The following is a 16490-nucleotide window of genomic DNA, read 5'->3' on the forward strand; positions in this document are numbered from 1 at the left end:
TGCAGAAGGCTGGGAAATCTTATTCAAGGATCAGAGAGCCGAGATGCTGGGAGAACTCGGGTATGGGATGGATTCCAAGGAGCAACTGTCTGGACTAGGTCAGGGAAAGTGGTTTTGCCTTTGCCCTTCTGGGTTGGCTGGCTGATTTGGGAAATGCACCTGCACACTTGGCAGGCACCTTGGCAACATAGATGCCTAGAAGTGATCTTCCTACTCGCCATATGGATTTAAACGAAGCTGTGCCGATTCGAATTTTTGGAATTCACACACACGTGGACGCATGCACACCTGCAGTAACCCTGTAAAAAAAAAACATACAATGCTCTTAGGCATATAGTTTCTTTTCTGTTTAAGGAGAAATACGGGCTCGGTACTATAACCAGCCTTACCAGACAGTGAAGCCAAAGCATTTAGGGTTCTTAGTAACTTTCCTGTGGTCCCAGGAGAGCTCTGGTGTGAATAACAGGTGGTTAGGACGGGGCTAGAAGGCAGGAAGGCATATCAAAGTATTGCCTCCCTCGGCGCTGCCTGTCTCGCACATGCTCTCCCTGTATTCTTTCCTTGGGTCTCTGCCCTGGGAACTCAATATTAAGGCTCATGCAGCAAGGCACTGAGGCCTGCAAACACCTCCTTCCTCACGGGCAGAAGTTCCCGCCTCTAGGGAGTCTGAAAGTAGCGGTAGCTGGGCCAACAGCTGGACTGGACCTTCTTATTTGTTGACTCTGAAATCTGCCTCACAGGCTGAGGCTTTGACCACTTGGTCCCTAGCTTCTGGGACTGTTTTGAAAGCTGTGGAATTTAGGAATTGGGGCCTGCCTATCGAATGTCACTGCTGGCGGGACTTTGAGAGCTGTACTACTTCTGGTTCTGGCCCATTTGCTTGGTGTCCTGTCTGCTACAGGGCTATATAAGGAGCCCTGCCTGGATATTACTGCCACCCTGCGCTGCCATGTTTGATTACAGCTTCTGAAACCATGAGCCGAAATGAACCTTCTTCCTTGAGTCGTTCCTGCCCAGTATTGTGGCATAGTGACAAACAGTGACCAACACAAACGTCTTAGGAGATCTGAAGTAGAGCCACTCAGCTGAACCATTCCAGGATTTCTGGCCTTGAAACTTTGTATACAATTTTAAGTGCGGCCTTTTTACATCCTGGTTCAAAGCGGCTGCAGGCTGTGAGCTCCGGCACAAGACACTAACCACTGCTTGTCTGTGCTAGGGAGACTCACATCCCAGTGGAGCAAAATCTGTGGCCAGAACAGCCACCTCCACAGGCATATGTGGAGCTCTCTTTGCTGCAAGTTGGGGAGTCACTCCAATTTTAAGAATGTGCTTCCAGAACTAAGAAAAAAACAGAAACCTGTGAAGGAGGGAGCTGGGCTTTCCTCATCACCTGACTTTAAAGATGCTAATTCTTCCTTGAATAAACACAGTTAGGTGAAGAGTCAGTTACCAGTGAAAGGTGGATGCGCCGAGGGTATAGACCACCTGATGCATGCCGTTGCGGTGTGTGGGCAGCCTCAGCAGTCGCTGCAGGTGTCAGAGCAGTCTCCTCCCCCACCGGTGTTCCAGATGCTACTAACTAAACTTCTACCCACACATGAGGGAATTGGAAGTGCTCGGAGCTTGGCTGGAGATGCTGTGGAGTGTGCCAGATATCAGCATGATAAAATGTCAGTTAAAAGACTTCCAAAAATTCTAAACTTGGAAGCTGAGCAGCTGTGGGAATAAGGGCAGACATGCTTGTTACAGACTGTCCTGCACCGAAATCTACCAAACTGAAGGTTCGCTTTGAATAGATTCATTTCTCTGCTTTATTTATTTATTTCCTGTGAAAAGTGCATCTTGACAGAGATCTTTATGCACACACTGTAAGTTACCAAACTATCATGGATTTCATTTATTTCTTAGGACATGCAATTAAAATGTAAATTAAAACACGTCTGGCTTTATCTCTGTTGCTGTGATAATAATGTGGACAGAAAGCAGCACACAGGAAGAAAGGGTTTGACTTACAGTTCCTGGTATCAGCACGTCACCGAAGCAGGAGCTGGAGACCCTGGTCACACCAGCACGCTCAGGAGCGCAGAGCGAAACAAAGGCACCCAAGCTGTTTGCTTGCTGCTTCCGCTCAGCTGGCCTTCATCTCTCTTACACCTTTCAGTGCCCAGCCCATGAAAAGGCGCTTCTCACATTGAGATGGGTCATCCCATCTCAATTAACAACTAAGACAACCTCCCGGAGATATGCACCCAGGTTAACCCTGGCTAACCCAACCGAAGTAACTCTTCCCTTGAGATTCCCTTCTCAAATGGATTATTGGTTGTAACATGTTGATATCTAAAAATTAACCAGCACAATTACTTAGGTTAAAAACTCCCACTGAGTAGTTTCAAAACATTTGGGGGGTGCCGAAGCGTGGAAGTTAACCACAGAGTAAGTGGCTGTAAGTCAGAATATTGGCTACAGTTTGTGTTTGTGAAAACTAAGCATTGAGGATCATAAGATGACCACAACAGTCCCTTTTACTCTAACGTCTTTGAAAGCTGAAAAGGGAAGAGGAGAGAGGCGCTGGGGATTTCACATGTATTGAAAATGGCCTGTAAGCAATAGATCACACTTGGGGCACTGCCTCCTGTTTCCCACTGTAGAAACCATGGATTGAATGTACCTGTGTCTTTTCCATGTCCGAAATGGCCTGGTTGCTAAGATTAGTGAGGTTCAGAGCTCGCCGTGGCCTCATTTTTCATCCGCTGTCCCCGGGAGTAACACAGAAGCAGCTGGCAACACAACAGTATTGTCCCCGCGTTTGTACACAGGCCCCTTTGTTCCCACACGCACAGAGCAGAGGCTGTGACAATAGCCTGGGTAGCACTGTATCCTCCTCCAGTGCTGCGCTTGTTTATCAGTTCTGGGATTGGCGCAGCAATGATTTCCTGCTAGAAGGGGGCAGGTTGTCATATTCCATTTCATTCCCCCAGTCTTCAGGGTCAGAGTGGTGAGTGAGGCCCAGGGAGATCTCCCAAAATGTCACCATTTCAAGAGACTGGCAGGGCAGGATGCTTCGTCTCTCCTGTGCAAGGTAGGAACCACCCTGGGAGAGGGAACCAGGCAGGTAACCTGGAGAAAGGCTGAGAGCCTAGGGCGGGGCCGCTACAGGTAGTAGCTGAGTGTGTAGCCCAAGGAGGATGGGGCTCTGGGTTGGAGATAGACACTTCTGACTCACACACAGGGAAAAGCAACTGTGGTCAGGTTTGGCATCCTCCCAACAGGGAAGCAGACCTAGTCTGTGGTACCCGTGGGTTCCACATATAAGAATGTAACCAATGTTGAATAAAAAATATCATTTACATTTCATCTGTCCTGAGCATGCATAGACATTTTTCCTTGTTTTCTAAACAACACAGAACATAAAGTTACAGAACCTTTATGTTGTACCAAATAGGGCGGCAATCTAGTGATGACCATAGTATATGGGAAGATATGCACATCTTATGGAAAAGGCTTTATCAATTTTTAAAATAATGACTTTGTGCATTCTCAGATTCTGGTGTCCCCAGGGGTAATGACTCCAATCCTCTGATGATGATAAGGGGGCAGCTATGCCTTTTAAAACATTTTTAGATTCATTCATTTTATTTTATGCATAAGGATGCTTTGCCTTCTTATATGGCATGTTCTGCCCAATGGCAACATTATCTCCAAATTGAAACATATGCTCCAAAAAGGGGACTGAAGAGAGGTAAACAGGAGGTCACAGTATCTGGGAAGAATGGAAGCTTGGGAGATTCTTGGGGTCCCCTACCAAGAGTGTAGGCATCAGGTGCCTCTGAGACCTGTGAGTGACCAAAATCTTCAGGGACATGGCGGTTTATCAAAGCAACCATTTCTAAAGAGCAGTTGTTATTACTAAGCTCTTAGTGTATATACCATGTATGTATAGACTTTATTATCTTACTGTATATACCATGTATGTACAGACTTTATTATCTTACTGTGTATACCATGTATGTATAGACTTTATTATCTTACTGTATGTACCATGTATGTACAGACTTTATTATCTTACTGCGTATACCATGTATGTACAGACTTTATTATCTTACTGTGTATACCATGTATGTACAGACTTTATTATCTTACTGCGTATACCATGTATGTACAGACTTTATTATCTTACTGCATATACCATGTATGTATAGACTTTATTATCTTACTGTATATATCATGTATGTACAGACTTTATTATCTTACTGCATATACCATGTATGTATAGACTTTATTATCTTACTGTATATACCATGTATGTACAGACTTTATTATCTTACTGCATATACCATGTATGTATAGACTTTATTATCTTACTGCGTATACCATGTATGTATAGACTTTATTATCTTACTGCGTATACCATGTATGTATAGACTTTATTATCTTACTGTATATACCATGTATGTACAGACTTTATTATCTTACTGTATATATCATGTATGTACAGACTTTATTATCTTACTGCGTATACCATGTATGTACAGACTTTATTATCTTACTGCGTATACCATGTATGTACAGACTTTATTATCTTACTGCGTATACCATGTATGTATAGACTTTATTATCTTACTGTATATACCATGTATGTATAGACTTTATTATCTTACTGTATATACCATGTATGTATAGACTTTATTATCTTACTGTATATACCATGTATGTATAGACTTTATTATCTTACTGTGTAAACCATGTATGTACAGACTTTATTATCTTACTGTATATGCCATGTACATATAGACTTTATTATCTTACTGTGTATACCATGTATGTATAGACTTTATTATCTTACTGCGTATACCATGTATGTATAGACTTTATTATCTTCCTGTATATACCATGTATGTATAGACTTTATTATCTTCCTGTATATACCATGTATGTATAGACTTTATTATCTTGCTGTATATACCATGTACATATAGACATTACTTTATCTTACTGTATATACCATGCACGTATAGACGTCACTTTGTCTTACTGTATATACCATGTAATATAGATTTTACTTTATCTTACTGTGTATACCGTGTACATATAAACATTACTTTATTGTATTACTGTACATACCATGTACATATAGATGTTACTTCATTGTCTTACTGTACATACCATGTACATATAGACGTTACTTCATTGTCTGACTGTATATACCATGTACACATAGACATTACTTTGTCTTACTGTATATACCATGTACACATAGACATTACTTTGTCTTACTGTATATACCATGTACATATAGACATTATTTTATCTTACTGTATATACCATGTATGTGTAGACATTACTTCATTGTCTTACTGTGTATACCATGTACATATAGACATTACTTTGTCTTACTGTATATACCATGTACATATAGACATCACTTTGTCTTACTGTATATACCATGTACACATAGACATTACTTTATTAGCTCACAGTGCTAATTGCATTAACACTAAACACTTACACAGTCGTGCTTCCCATTCTTGCAGAACTCAAACCCAGGAAGCCTGGTTTTAGGATCTGGTCTCCATCAGGAGCTCCTCAGGCTGCCAACAAACTGAGGCAATGACAGCATTTCGTTCTGAGAGGCCTTGCAGTGTCAGGGTAAGTCTCTGTACTGAGTCCTTTGCCCTGGTTAGATATTGTCTTTAAGAGTTTTGCAGTTCTTTCCTCTTCTATTCTAGATGATAACCTAGTCAAGCAGGTACTATATTACCCCAACTTAATAGACAAGGAGATAGAGGCACAGACAAGTGAAATCCTCCATGCAAGGTCACATGACCTTTAAATAGGGAGGCCAGATTTGAACTCGGTTCTCACTGGAGCATTTGTGACTATGATGCTTCCCAGCTTCCTTCCTGGCCGGGAGTCAGTGTCCCTCAGTGGACTGGTGTGTTAGAGGGTGGCATTTACTCTGGACTTTATAGACTTCCTGCACCCACACTGTCCAGCTGGAAGGCTGAGCAGATGTGAAATGACTGATCTCCAGCCGTCAACTTCATCTTGTCTGAGCAAAGCGGGGCTCCCCAACGGTGACGGGGAGGGAACGGTAATGACTGTGAGTGGACGACGCCTCTCGCTGGGCTGTAGATGCACTGAGGAGCTGTATATGTAGATAATAAGTTTTCTTATGCATTAAACAGACAGGACATGAGGAGCATATTCAGGAAGCCGCCTGTATTTCTGCCCACCTCTCTGTCTAATTCTTCTCTGTAGGTCCCATTGTTGTCATAGGATAAAAGTTAAAGAAGTCTGTAATTCTCCTGGATGACCTTCAGGAACCAAACATTTCCTACTTACTTATAGTTTTTATTTTATTTTATTTTATTTTATTTTATTTTATTTTATTTTATTTTATTTTGAGGCAGGTTTCTGTGTAACAGCCCTGGCTGTCCTGGAACTCACTCTGTAGACCAGGCTGGTCTTGAACTCACAGTGATCCACCTGCTTCTGCTTCCCAAGTGCTGGGGTTAAAGGCCTGTGCCACCACCAACCGGCTCCTTACTTAGAATTTTAACATTGCATCACTTAAAAAAATGATATTCTCAGCCCTGTGGGGGATGCCAGACTTCCAGTGCCACCTGGAGTGGTGACTTCCCCACCTCCTCCCATGGAGTCAAAGTAATGGTTTCATCTGACTCGTTGGAGGGCAGAGGGGAAGCAGAAAAGCCACCAAAGTTTCAGCTTGGTTCATACTATGGTGTGTTAGTTAACATTCTGCTACTTGGACAAAATACCTGAACGAATCAACTTTTAAGGAACCAAGTTTCATTTTGGTTCGTAATTTTGTGGGGTTCCTCATGGCAGAAACACACAGTAGAAGCAATCTGTTCTCTTCACAGCAGCAGGAATGTAAAGAGGAGAGATGTTTTAGTTGGGGTTCTCGGGGAACACAACCAATGGGATGGTGTGTGTATACAGAAAATATATCAGGGTTTATAAAGTCAGGTTGAAAACAGTAACGGAAGTCGAATCATACCTGAGTCATGGAGAACTCAGTAGTTCCTAGGTCCTTGACGTATGAACTGACAATATGACCACTCCATGACTTGGTTAATTAAGAAGAAGCTTTATACTGTAGCCATGAGAGAGAGAGCATCCAGAGACATCTGGAAGAGTCTAGAACAAAGTGAGAAAGCAGTAGATTAAACGTGGTAAGCAAACCAGATCTGACCATGAGAGAAGCAGGAGCAGTTCAGGAGATCTGAGGGGGTCGGTACAGGAAAGGAGAGAGGGAGAGAGAGGTACGGGAGCTGGAGGGGGGCGGGGAGAACCTAGCAAAGAAGATGAAAAGAGCCACAGGCCAAAGAGAGCACATATAGCTGAAATAGCAGGGTTATAAGAAGGAGTAGCTGTGGGGAGGGAAACCCATGAGCTGGAGTTCAGGGGAGGAGAGGGGAGGAGGGGAGAAGAGCCAGGAGGCCAGCACGGACTCTGAAATGTGTACTTGTGATACTGAGGGAGCTTGGAGACCAGCATGTGCCTTGGTATGCTGTTAGATACCACAGAGAGTCCTTTGTCCCTTCTGCCAGTGACAGGGAAATGGCTCTTTGGGTAGAGGGGAGCCAGCTTCACAAGCCCCTGAGGAATTCTGGCTTTTGTCTAACCACCAGAATTTGGGGAAATGGAGTTTCCTTCGGATCTAACACTAGAGACTGGTGTCTCAACAATCGGGGTCGTCCCACAGTGGCTGTCTCACTCTGGAAAGCAGCAACTGGTAGTTTCTTAGTCCATGTAGTGAGGGCCTCAGCAGTTCTAACCTAGTTCTAGAAGTCCAGAAGTCCCTCTGGTACCTATCCCACAAAAATAGCTTGGAAATGCTGGTTCTGCTGCTGCTGACAGCAGGACAAATCAGCTTGAGGCCAGAGGGAAAGCCGACCTAGCAAAAGGTCAGACAGTCCTCCTTCTGACTACCTTTTTAACCTAGGCTGCCATCACAACCAGGGTGTGTCTTCACAGCTCTATCAAGGCTATCAGGACAGGTTTTTAGGTAAGGTGGTTCTGATGTGTGGCAAGTTGACTTTAAAACCAACCGTAACAAGAGAGGGAGAAGCTAAGTTCCAGACATCCCTATCAAGGGCACTGTCCCGGTGACCCAACTTCCTCCAGAGGCCCAACGTCCCAAAGCTTCCACCACAGTGCCAATACTGCCTCAGGCTGGTGACTAGGCATTTAGTGTATAGTCTTTAAAGGACGCTTAACATATAGCTGGGGACATTGCCTGGGCCCTAAGTTTTATGTTTTAGTATGATCTGTGGGTGCTTCAGAGAGTGCCCTTTTTAGTAAATTTTGAGGATCTCTGAACTCCCCAGGAAGTGGCTGCCTAAGTCTCCCTCCTTAAGCATCAGAGACAGGACTGTTATAGACACATCAGACTTGGGGAATTAAATAACTTAGATTTAGAGACTAGAAGTCCAAGGCCAAGGATAGGTCTTACAGGTGCCTGTCTTCACACTGTGTTCATCTGCTGTCTTTTTACAAAACCCCGGTGCACCCTGCTTTAGGGTCTACACTAAGGACCTCGTCATTTAACACAATCAACTTTTAAAATAGTGATTTAGTTGTATATGTGTGTGTTGCATGTGTGCCACAGTGCATATGTGGAGACCAGAAGACGTGTGTGTGTGTGTGTGTGTGGTGTGTGCCACGGTGTATTCGTGGAGACCAGAAGACAACTTGTGTGAGTCACTTTTCTCTTTCCACCGTGCAGGTTGCTGGACTCAGGTCATTTGGGTTGACAACAAGTACAATTACCCACTGAGCCATTTTTATGGCCCACAATCAGCTTTTTAGAAGTCCTGGTTTCTTATACAGTCCTATCCTGAACTATTGGGGACAGCTTGTGAATTTGGGAGGCACACAGGCATTAATAGCTTCCTTGTTCCAAAGAGTTTCAACTATACTCCAAGCGCTTGAGAGGCTGAGGCAGAATAATTGCTGTGGACTGAAGGTCAGCCTAGGTTGTTCAAACAAACAAACGAAGTAAAGCCAAATAAACAAGGAGCTCCAGAGTCCACAGGTTACCTGTGGGGGTCTCAGACTTGAGGAAAATAATCGTGGTTTACCCAGGCAAGCCCCATTATTCCAGCTGGCTACCTCCTCCCTGGTTTCCCCTTTCTTTGGGTTTCTAAAGCATGATGCAGACCTATGTCCCCAGAAACATCTCAGCTTGAGGGACACTGAATTCCTCTGAAGGGACTCTGTGTCCCTCGGAAGCCACTCTTTGGGGCAATAGTTGAGTGCTGATGGTTGGGGCTGAGAGCGTCCCCGTTGCTTTCCCCTGTCCCCTGCCAGCTGTCTCCCTTGTCCAGCCTCCTTTGTGTGCTGGAGATGGGGATAGGAAGGGGACACGAGTTTCGTGCCACTGCTGTCCTTCCTTCTGCACCCTGGCATCACGGATTGCTTTGGAATGTGCCGGCTATTCAGCTTAAACTGAGACCAAAATAGCTTCTACATCCTGCTCCCCAAACAACACCTCATTTTGCTTTCACAGAGAACCCTAGGATATTATTATCCACAGATGGGAGAAGCACCTGGAACTAGGAAAGGTTAAAGAATTCACCCAAGATGGGGTTTGGAGGAGGGAGGCGAAGAGTCCAGATTTAGCTCATACCCATCTACCCTTCTCTGGGCCACCAGCATCCGAGATACTTTAAGCCTCTTTTTTTTTTCTTTTTTGCCTGTCACAGTTAGGTGTGCACTGCATAGGCGTCCTCCTCTGGTGAACGTTCTGAAGGTCGTTATGTCTGTGATGTAGAGATGCCGACAGGCTTGACAGGTGCAGCGTGAGATGAGTTTCTTCTTCCAAGGAGATGTCTTTGATTGTTGAAAAGCCCCTTCTCCTTCCCATAGTTTAAGTTAAAAGGTGGGGGAATGAATGGGAGTGGAGGTCTCTCTGTCAGAGCACATCAAAGCGACGGCATTCACTCAGGATCTTAACGGAGGCAGAAGGGCCGTGCCATCGCTCGATTCCTTAGGAGGCTGTTGCCTGGAGGGCTTCAAAAATCTAAAACTCTACTTAAACACTATGCTTTTAAAAAAGCAAGCAACAACAAACAAACAAATGCCATGCCTCAGAAAGGGAGACCATAGGATTTCTCTGCAGCCGTTTGGAAGCATTATACCCAGGGGATCATCTAACGGCAGTGTGGGGCTGGATTGGGCTGGGGTGGAGCTGAGCTCCAAGCAACAGAACCTAGATAGGCTGGGGATGCAGTTGGAAGGGAGGTGGGGGGAAGCAGAATGCATTTTCTGTTCGTCTGTCCAGCAGTTTAGTTCATGTCGTGTCAGAAGCGTCTGTGAACTCGCATCAGGGGAGGGCAGGCATTGGTGAGTGGCTTATGCGCTACTCTCTGGGTTGTCAAGAGAATGTAGCTACCGGAAGGAGGGCGTCTGTGGTGACTTGAAAGAAAATGACCTCCAGAGGGACTGACACTGTTAGGAAATATGACTTTGTTGGAGTAGATGTGGCCTTGTCGGAGGAAGTCTGTCACTGTGGGGCGGACTTTAAGGTCCCATGAGTGTGAATTTTAGAAACACGCAGAGAAACAAGCAAAGCCAAAGGGGAAAAGACTGAGTGTGGGTATCAGCGGGACCAGCCGAGGGAGGGACACAGAAACGCCCAGAGCTTCCAGTCTGAACTATGGAAAGCACATGCGGTAGCTCAAGTGCTCCCATGTGCATGTGTGCATGTGTGTGTGGATGGTGTGTGTGTGTGCATATATGTGTGGATGTGTGTGTGTATGGATGGTACGGGTGTTTGTAGATGGTGTGTGTTTGTGTTTGTGGATGGTGTGTGTGTAGTGTGTGTATGCGTGTGGATGATATATGTGTGCATATGTGTGTGAATGTGTGTGTATGGTATGTGTATATGGTGTGTGTACATTTGTGTATGGTGTGTGTGTGTGCATCTGTGTGTGGATGGAATAAACAGAGAAGCCTTCCTAGCTGGAGAGACTGAGGCATGGTAGCTACTCTTTCAGCAAACGTCAACAGAGCTGAGTGCTTACCTGGAAAACAGGATGGATTGGTGCCTCTCGAGCTGACACAGCACACAGGAAGAGCAGCGCAGGAGATTTGATAGAACGTTGGAGAATAATTGGGGGGATGTGAATGAGGACCAAGTCATAAGTGATACTAGAGAATCAGTCATTTTTAACTATGGTCCTAATGTTGCCTCTTAGTTGGGAGAATAGCCCTTCACTTGTGTCTTTTGGAGGATGCAAGTTGGAAGACTCATGGAGAAAATCCATGGTGTCTGCAATTTACATAAAAATAATATTTATAGAAAGAGATAGAGAGACAAACACGTGTAAAACATTCTCAATTGCTGGGAGAGTATGAAAGTTTAGGCTTCACACTGAAAACTTAAATTCAAAGCGTCAAGGATATGGATGAGAAAGGGCGTTTCTTCAAAGGCATTGATTGACACAGGTGACGTAAATATCCCAAAGAAAATGCCACCTAAGACTTGAAAGACAGGCAGCAGTGGATCAGAAATGTTTCAGGCACAGGGAAGAGTGTAGGCCTGGGGGTCCATCGTCCTACAGTAACAGACATTCAATGTCAGTGTGGGATGGGAAGCAATGGCTTAGTCACTGAAGGGTGACAGGCAGGAAGATCAGGTCCCACAAGGCTTGTGTGTGTGTGTGTGTGTGTATGCGTGTGCATGCGTGCATGTGTGCGTGCATGCATGTATGCCTGTGTGTTTCAGGAAGCGGTTTGGATTTTCTTCTCAGCACACTGTAAAGAGGTGGATGGATATGTTTTTGAAACAGGCCAGTTAACAGGCATGGGGCTATAAGGATCCACTTGTTCCAGTTCTAAACATTCAGTCTATACTACTTTGTTTAGCTTTGCTGAGCCCTTACCAACTGTGTGCACAGTAGAATCTCTCTTTGATATGTAAATCAACCTAGCTCAGAAGGATGGGGTAACTTGCAAAGGTCATCGCAGGTCTGAAGGGCAATCGAACTGAGGTGGCCTGACTTCAAGGCCTATGCTCTAAACACTGCTTTACAATGTTGCTCCAGGCCACTCCGATTCCTGTATGGGGACTTGGCCAACAGCTTAGGCAGGAAGCCTTCTTGCGGAACAGTCAGTCCAGGCAACTGGCGGTGGAGCCTTGAAGGAGACAAAGTAACAAAAAGTAACAGTGGAGATTAGACAAAGAGGAGGGGACGGAAAATTTCAGAGCAAGTATTCATAACTGACGTCAAGGAAGAGATCAGTTTGTTCCCCCACTGAAAACCTGAGTCTGCATAGCACTGGCCTGAGAAATGGACCAGAATAAGGGAGCACAGAAATACTCGAATTGTTAAAAACCCAAGGAAGTGCTAGCAGCCCCTTAGCGTGCTCCTCGGCCGAGTCGGGCGGGTTGTTGTGCAGTCAGCTCATATTCCTCTTGTCCTGGCCTCTGCTAACAATCATTGGTGCAACTTGTCATTTGTACGGTGTGAGCCCTATTATCTTCAGCTGCTGTAATATACAGTCCATGCCTGCACCCCTGTACCCTCAGCTGATTGTCAGTCCAGGCAAACCACAGTTCCCGGTCCCTTCTCTAATAGTTCCTAGACCTAGCAATCATAGCCTTAGCCTTGGATGGCATGATCACACACCTGTGTGTACTCACCAGAAGCCGTTGATCCGTGAGCCTCTTCAGAATGCTTAACGGGTATGAGAAATTAAGCAAATATTGAAAAGCGATAGAAAGAAAAGAACATGGCCGCGTCTTCTAATGCTTATTGATTTGTGGGATCTTCTCGGGCATGAAAACAAGACTCAGTGCTAGTATCTTGACATCGGGTGCCTGTTCCCTAGAAGAGTGGTTTATTGATTAGGTGGGGGTTCCTAGTGAACAGGATTCTTCCCGGGAAAGTAATCAGCCTCAGAGATGGAGCTGTACTGAGACCGAATTGCACCCATTTGAAGTGCAGAATGCTGTAGTCCAGAAGAATCAATAGCACCCTTGAAAACCATTGAGGCCACTTTTCTGTCTCACATCGGCCATCTCTGAGGGTCGCCTTTTACCATTTTTTTGTCCCCCTCGAGGCCTCAAGAATTCCTGGTTGGTTTTTCTGTGGTGGTGGTGGGGGCAAGCACTATGCAGTGTCAGGCACAGAGGACACAGGTCTGCAGGATAAAACACCAGCTCCTCTGCAGTCCCCTCTCGCCATACCTTCCTCAGAACTCTTTGGTCATCTGCTACTCACTATGTAAAGGATTGGTGAGACAGCCATGTGCAAGATGACAAAAGCCTCGCCTTCCTGTAGCTTATTGCTTCACTGATTCTTTGTGAATTTCATATCAGCGCCACTCATTTTCCTGTCCCTCCATACCTGCCCTCTGCTCTTGCAACCCTTCCCCCCAAAGAAAACAAAAAACAAATGTAGTACGATGGAGCAGCAGGCTGCATCCCGCCACCGGCTAGCTTAACCCCCCTCCCCCACAAATAACCACACAGAAAATTGTATTAATTAAATTGCTGCCTGGCCCATTAGCTCTAGCCTCTTACTGGTTAACTCTCACATCTTGACTAACCCATTTCTATTAATGTGTATCGCCACTTGACTGTGGCTTACGGGCATGAGTCTAACCAGTGTCCATCTTGGGCAGGAGAATCATGGAGTCTGCCACACTTCTCTTCTTCCTAGCATTCTGTTCTGTCTACTCTGTCCACCTAAGGGCTGCCCTATCAAAAGGCCAGTTTTCTTTATTCAACCAACGAAAGCAACACATAGAAAGAAGATCCTCCTACACCAAATACAAATGACAAAAAATTTAAAATTAAAATTAAAAAACTCTTTCTCTGGAAACTGCAGTGTGCCACGGTGTGTCTCACAGTCTGTCCATTAGTCCAGACATCTTTCCTTGCAAATGTTTGTGCAATGAGTCATGGGTGTAGTGTGAGGTCTCTGGCTTCTGCTACACGATCAATACCAGATCCCCACGGGACTCCTCTCAGATGCCTTGTTGTTGCTCTATGTCATGGAGATCCTGGAGCTTTGGATCAGCAGGGCCAAGCCCTCCACATGCTCCAGCAGTTCATAGATGGGGCAGTTGTTGGGATGGGTCAGCTCAAAGCCCTAGATCTGGGCCTGGGTGGTAGCTGAGTTTGTCAAGCTGCCCACCCTCCCAAACCCCCACCAGCAGGGTCTGCTCTCCAGCGATGCCCTGGTGAGAGGCAGAACCAACTCTCCTGCCTCACCCCTCGAGCTGGATCTCCTGTGCCACCAGGTCCAGCTCTACTGTGCTGCCCAGACAAGGTGCGAGGTCTGCTCCCTGGATGGTGGTAGCTGGCGAGAGATAGGGCTCTCAGGGACAGTTCTCCTGCCTGCAGTGAGGGGTGGGATGGAAGATACCACATCTCTCCCTCTCGCATGCCACCACCCTGCTGACAAGAGGCAGGGCCAGCTCTCCCGAGCTTACATCCTCTGGGCTGAGGCCCAAGTCATGTGACTGAGGGCAAGGGCATCTCAGGTTTCCTCTGCCAGCCTGGATGTCCCTCTACCTGTTCAGGTCTAGCAGTGTCAGCTAGGCCTGTGGGTGTTCTCGAGCCCCCCAGATCTTTTGACCAAGTTGATACTCTTTCTATAGATTATATTTTTATTTCTGTAGGCTAGTGTGTGTCTTTCCCTCTGTCTGTCTCTGTCTCTTCTCTGTCTCTGTCTCTCTGTCTCTTTGTCTCTCTCTCTCTGTGTGTGGTTATGTACATCACATGTGTGTCTGTACCCATAAAGAACTGAAGAGGGCATCGCTCCCCCACTGCTAAGTAACAGGTGTTCTTGACCTGCCTGATGTGAAGATTGGGACCAGAGCTCAGATCCTCTGGTAGATCAGTATGTAGTCTTTTCTGCTAAGCCATTTCTCCAGCCCTTTCTAGGCAATGTTGTGACAATGTGGTATATTGTCTTCCAGCCCATAGATTCAAAAAGGTAAACATGTTCCTACTGTATGTGTGGTTCTGTAACTTGGAATTCATTCCATGTGACCTTCCCTGTCCTTCGATAAACCCTGAAGATAAGCAAGTGGAGTTGTCACTAGTTTTCACAAACAAGGCTGGAGAGAAAGCTCAGCTGTTTAGAGTGTTTGCCGTTTTTCCAGGGACCAGAGTTTGGTTCCCAGCACAAGTTTGCAGCTTCTCATGTCTTCCTGGAACTCCAGCCTAGGGAATCCACCACAACCTTCTGGCCTCTGAAGGCACACATGTAGCAGACAAGCACTAGTAGACACACACACACACATACTCATACTTTCCTTTGCACATTGTGTTAACATGTAACTGTGCACACCAAGTATTTGTGTGTGAATTAGTTAGATTCTCTGTACCTCACTTTCCCCCTCTGTACAACTGCGCTAGTGAAGTAATGCTTCTACAGACACCATGGAAGTGCACTTCAACTCCGCCTGGAGACAGCACTGCACACCCACAGAGATAGGCACAATAAGATGATCAAGCAGATAAGAAATGTTGGTGAGGGTAGAGAGAAATGAGAAAACTGGTCATAGTGGAAAATGCCGCTGCTACCTTGGAAGACAGTCTGAAGTTTCCTGGAGAGGGAAAACCCAGGCTGTAATTTAATTCAAGAAGTTCCCTTCTAGGTCTATTCCCAGGAGAAATGGAAATAGATGTCTGCACAAAAAATGTTCATAGTAGTTTTGTTTGTAGCATATCTAAGATAGATGTAACTCAAGTATCCACCAACCTATGAAGGGTTAAATACAAAACTAGTGTATCTATGAACTGGTATATATACATATATATAGTACATCTGTAAGCTAGTATATACAGATGTACAATATATCTATAAACTGGAATATTACAAGTCATAAAGACAGATTAAATACTGATAGTTGATAGAATATGGACATTCCTTGAAAACATGCTAAGTGAAAGAAATGAATCAGAAACACCAGCATAATAGATATATCTACTTGTAGAACATTTCCAGAAGAAAAAAGGGAGGTGGGTAAGTCATTAAAAGGCATGGGGCAAGCACGGGAATAGAGAGATGTTGTTGGGTTCTTTTTTGGAGTGATAAAGAGGTTTAAAATGAGCCACATTTGAGAATGTGCTTTAAATCACCAAGCTGTTATGGACTATAAATAGCTTAATTGTTTACCAGGTGCCAACCTCTGAATGCCATGCTCACGCCTTCCATGAATTCCTATGTTGAAACCCGCTGACAGTGTGACAGTCTTTGTGTTGGGCCTCTGGAAGGCTATTAGGCCATAAGGATGAAGCTCTCACATCTGGGACCAGTGCCTTCATGGAAGAGGCCCTACATAGTGCTTCCTCCCTTTTAACATTTGGAGGCCCTATTAGGTACCAGCCAAGAACTGGAAAACGAGCCTTCACAAGACCCTGGGCAGAGCTTCCATCTGGAATACCCCAGCATCAGAACGATAAGGAGCAAGCTACTGTTGCATAGAAGCCATCATTTGAT

The 16490-nt window shown here is 45.2% G+C and overlaps 1 protein-coding gene across 1 annotated transcript in view; it reads left to right on the plus strand.

Annotated features, from left to right (window-relative positions):
* The first annotated feature begins 2954 nt into the window (after positions 1-2954).
* Positions 2955-16490, plus strand: part of Prr5l (proline rich 5 like) — a 183600-nt gene continuing 170064 nt past the window's right edge. The window contains exons 1-2 of the mRNA XM_085696663.2: positions 2955-3082; positions 5535-5649. The gene's annotated coding sequence lies outside the window, so the exon portion shown is untranslated. The remainder of the gene's footprint in view (positions 3083-5534; positions 5650-16490) is intronic.

The sequence above is a fragment of the Myodes glareolus genome, chromosome 10 (assembly GCF_982192425.1).
Source record: "Myodes glareolus chromosome 10, mMyoGla1.1, whole genome shotgun sequence".
NCBI lineage: Eukaryota > Metazoa > Chordata > Mammalia > Rodentia > Cricetidae > Myodes > Myodes glareolus.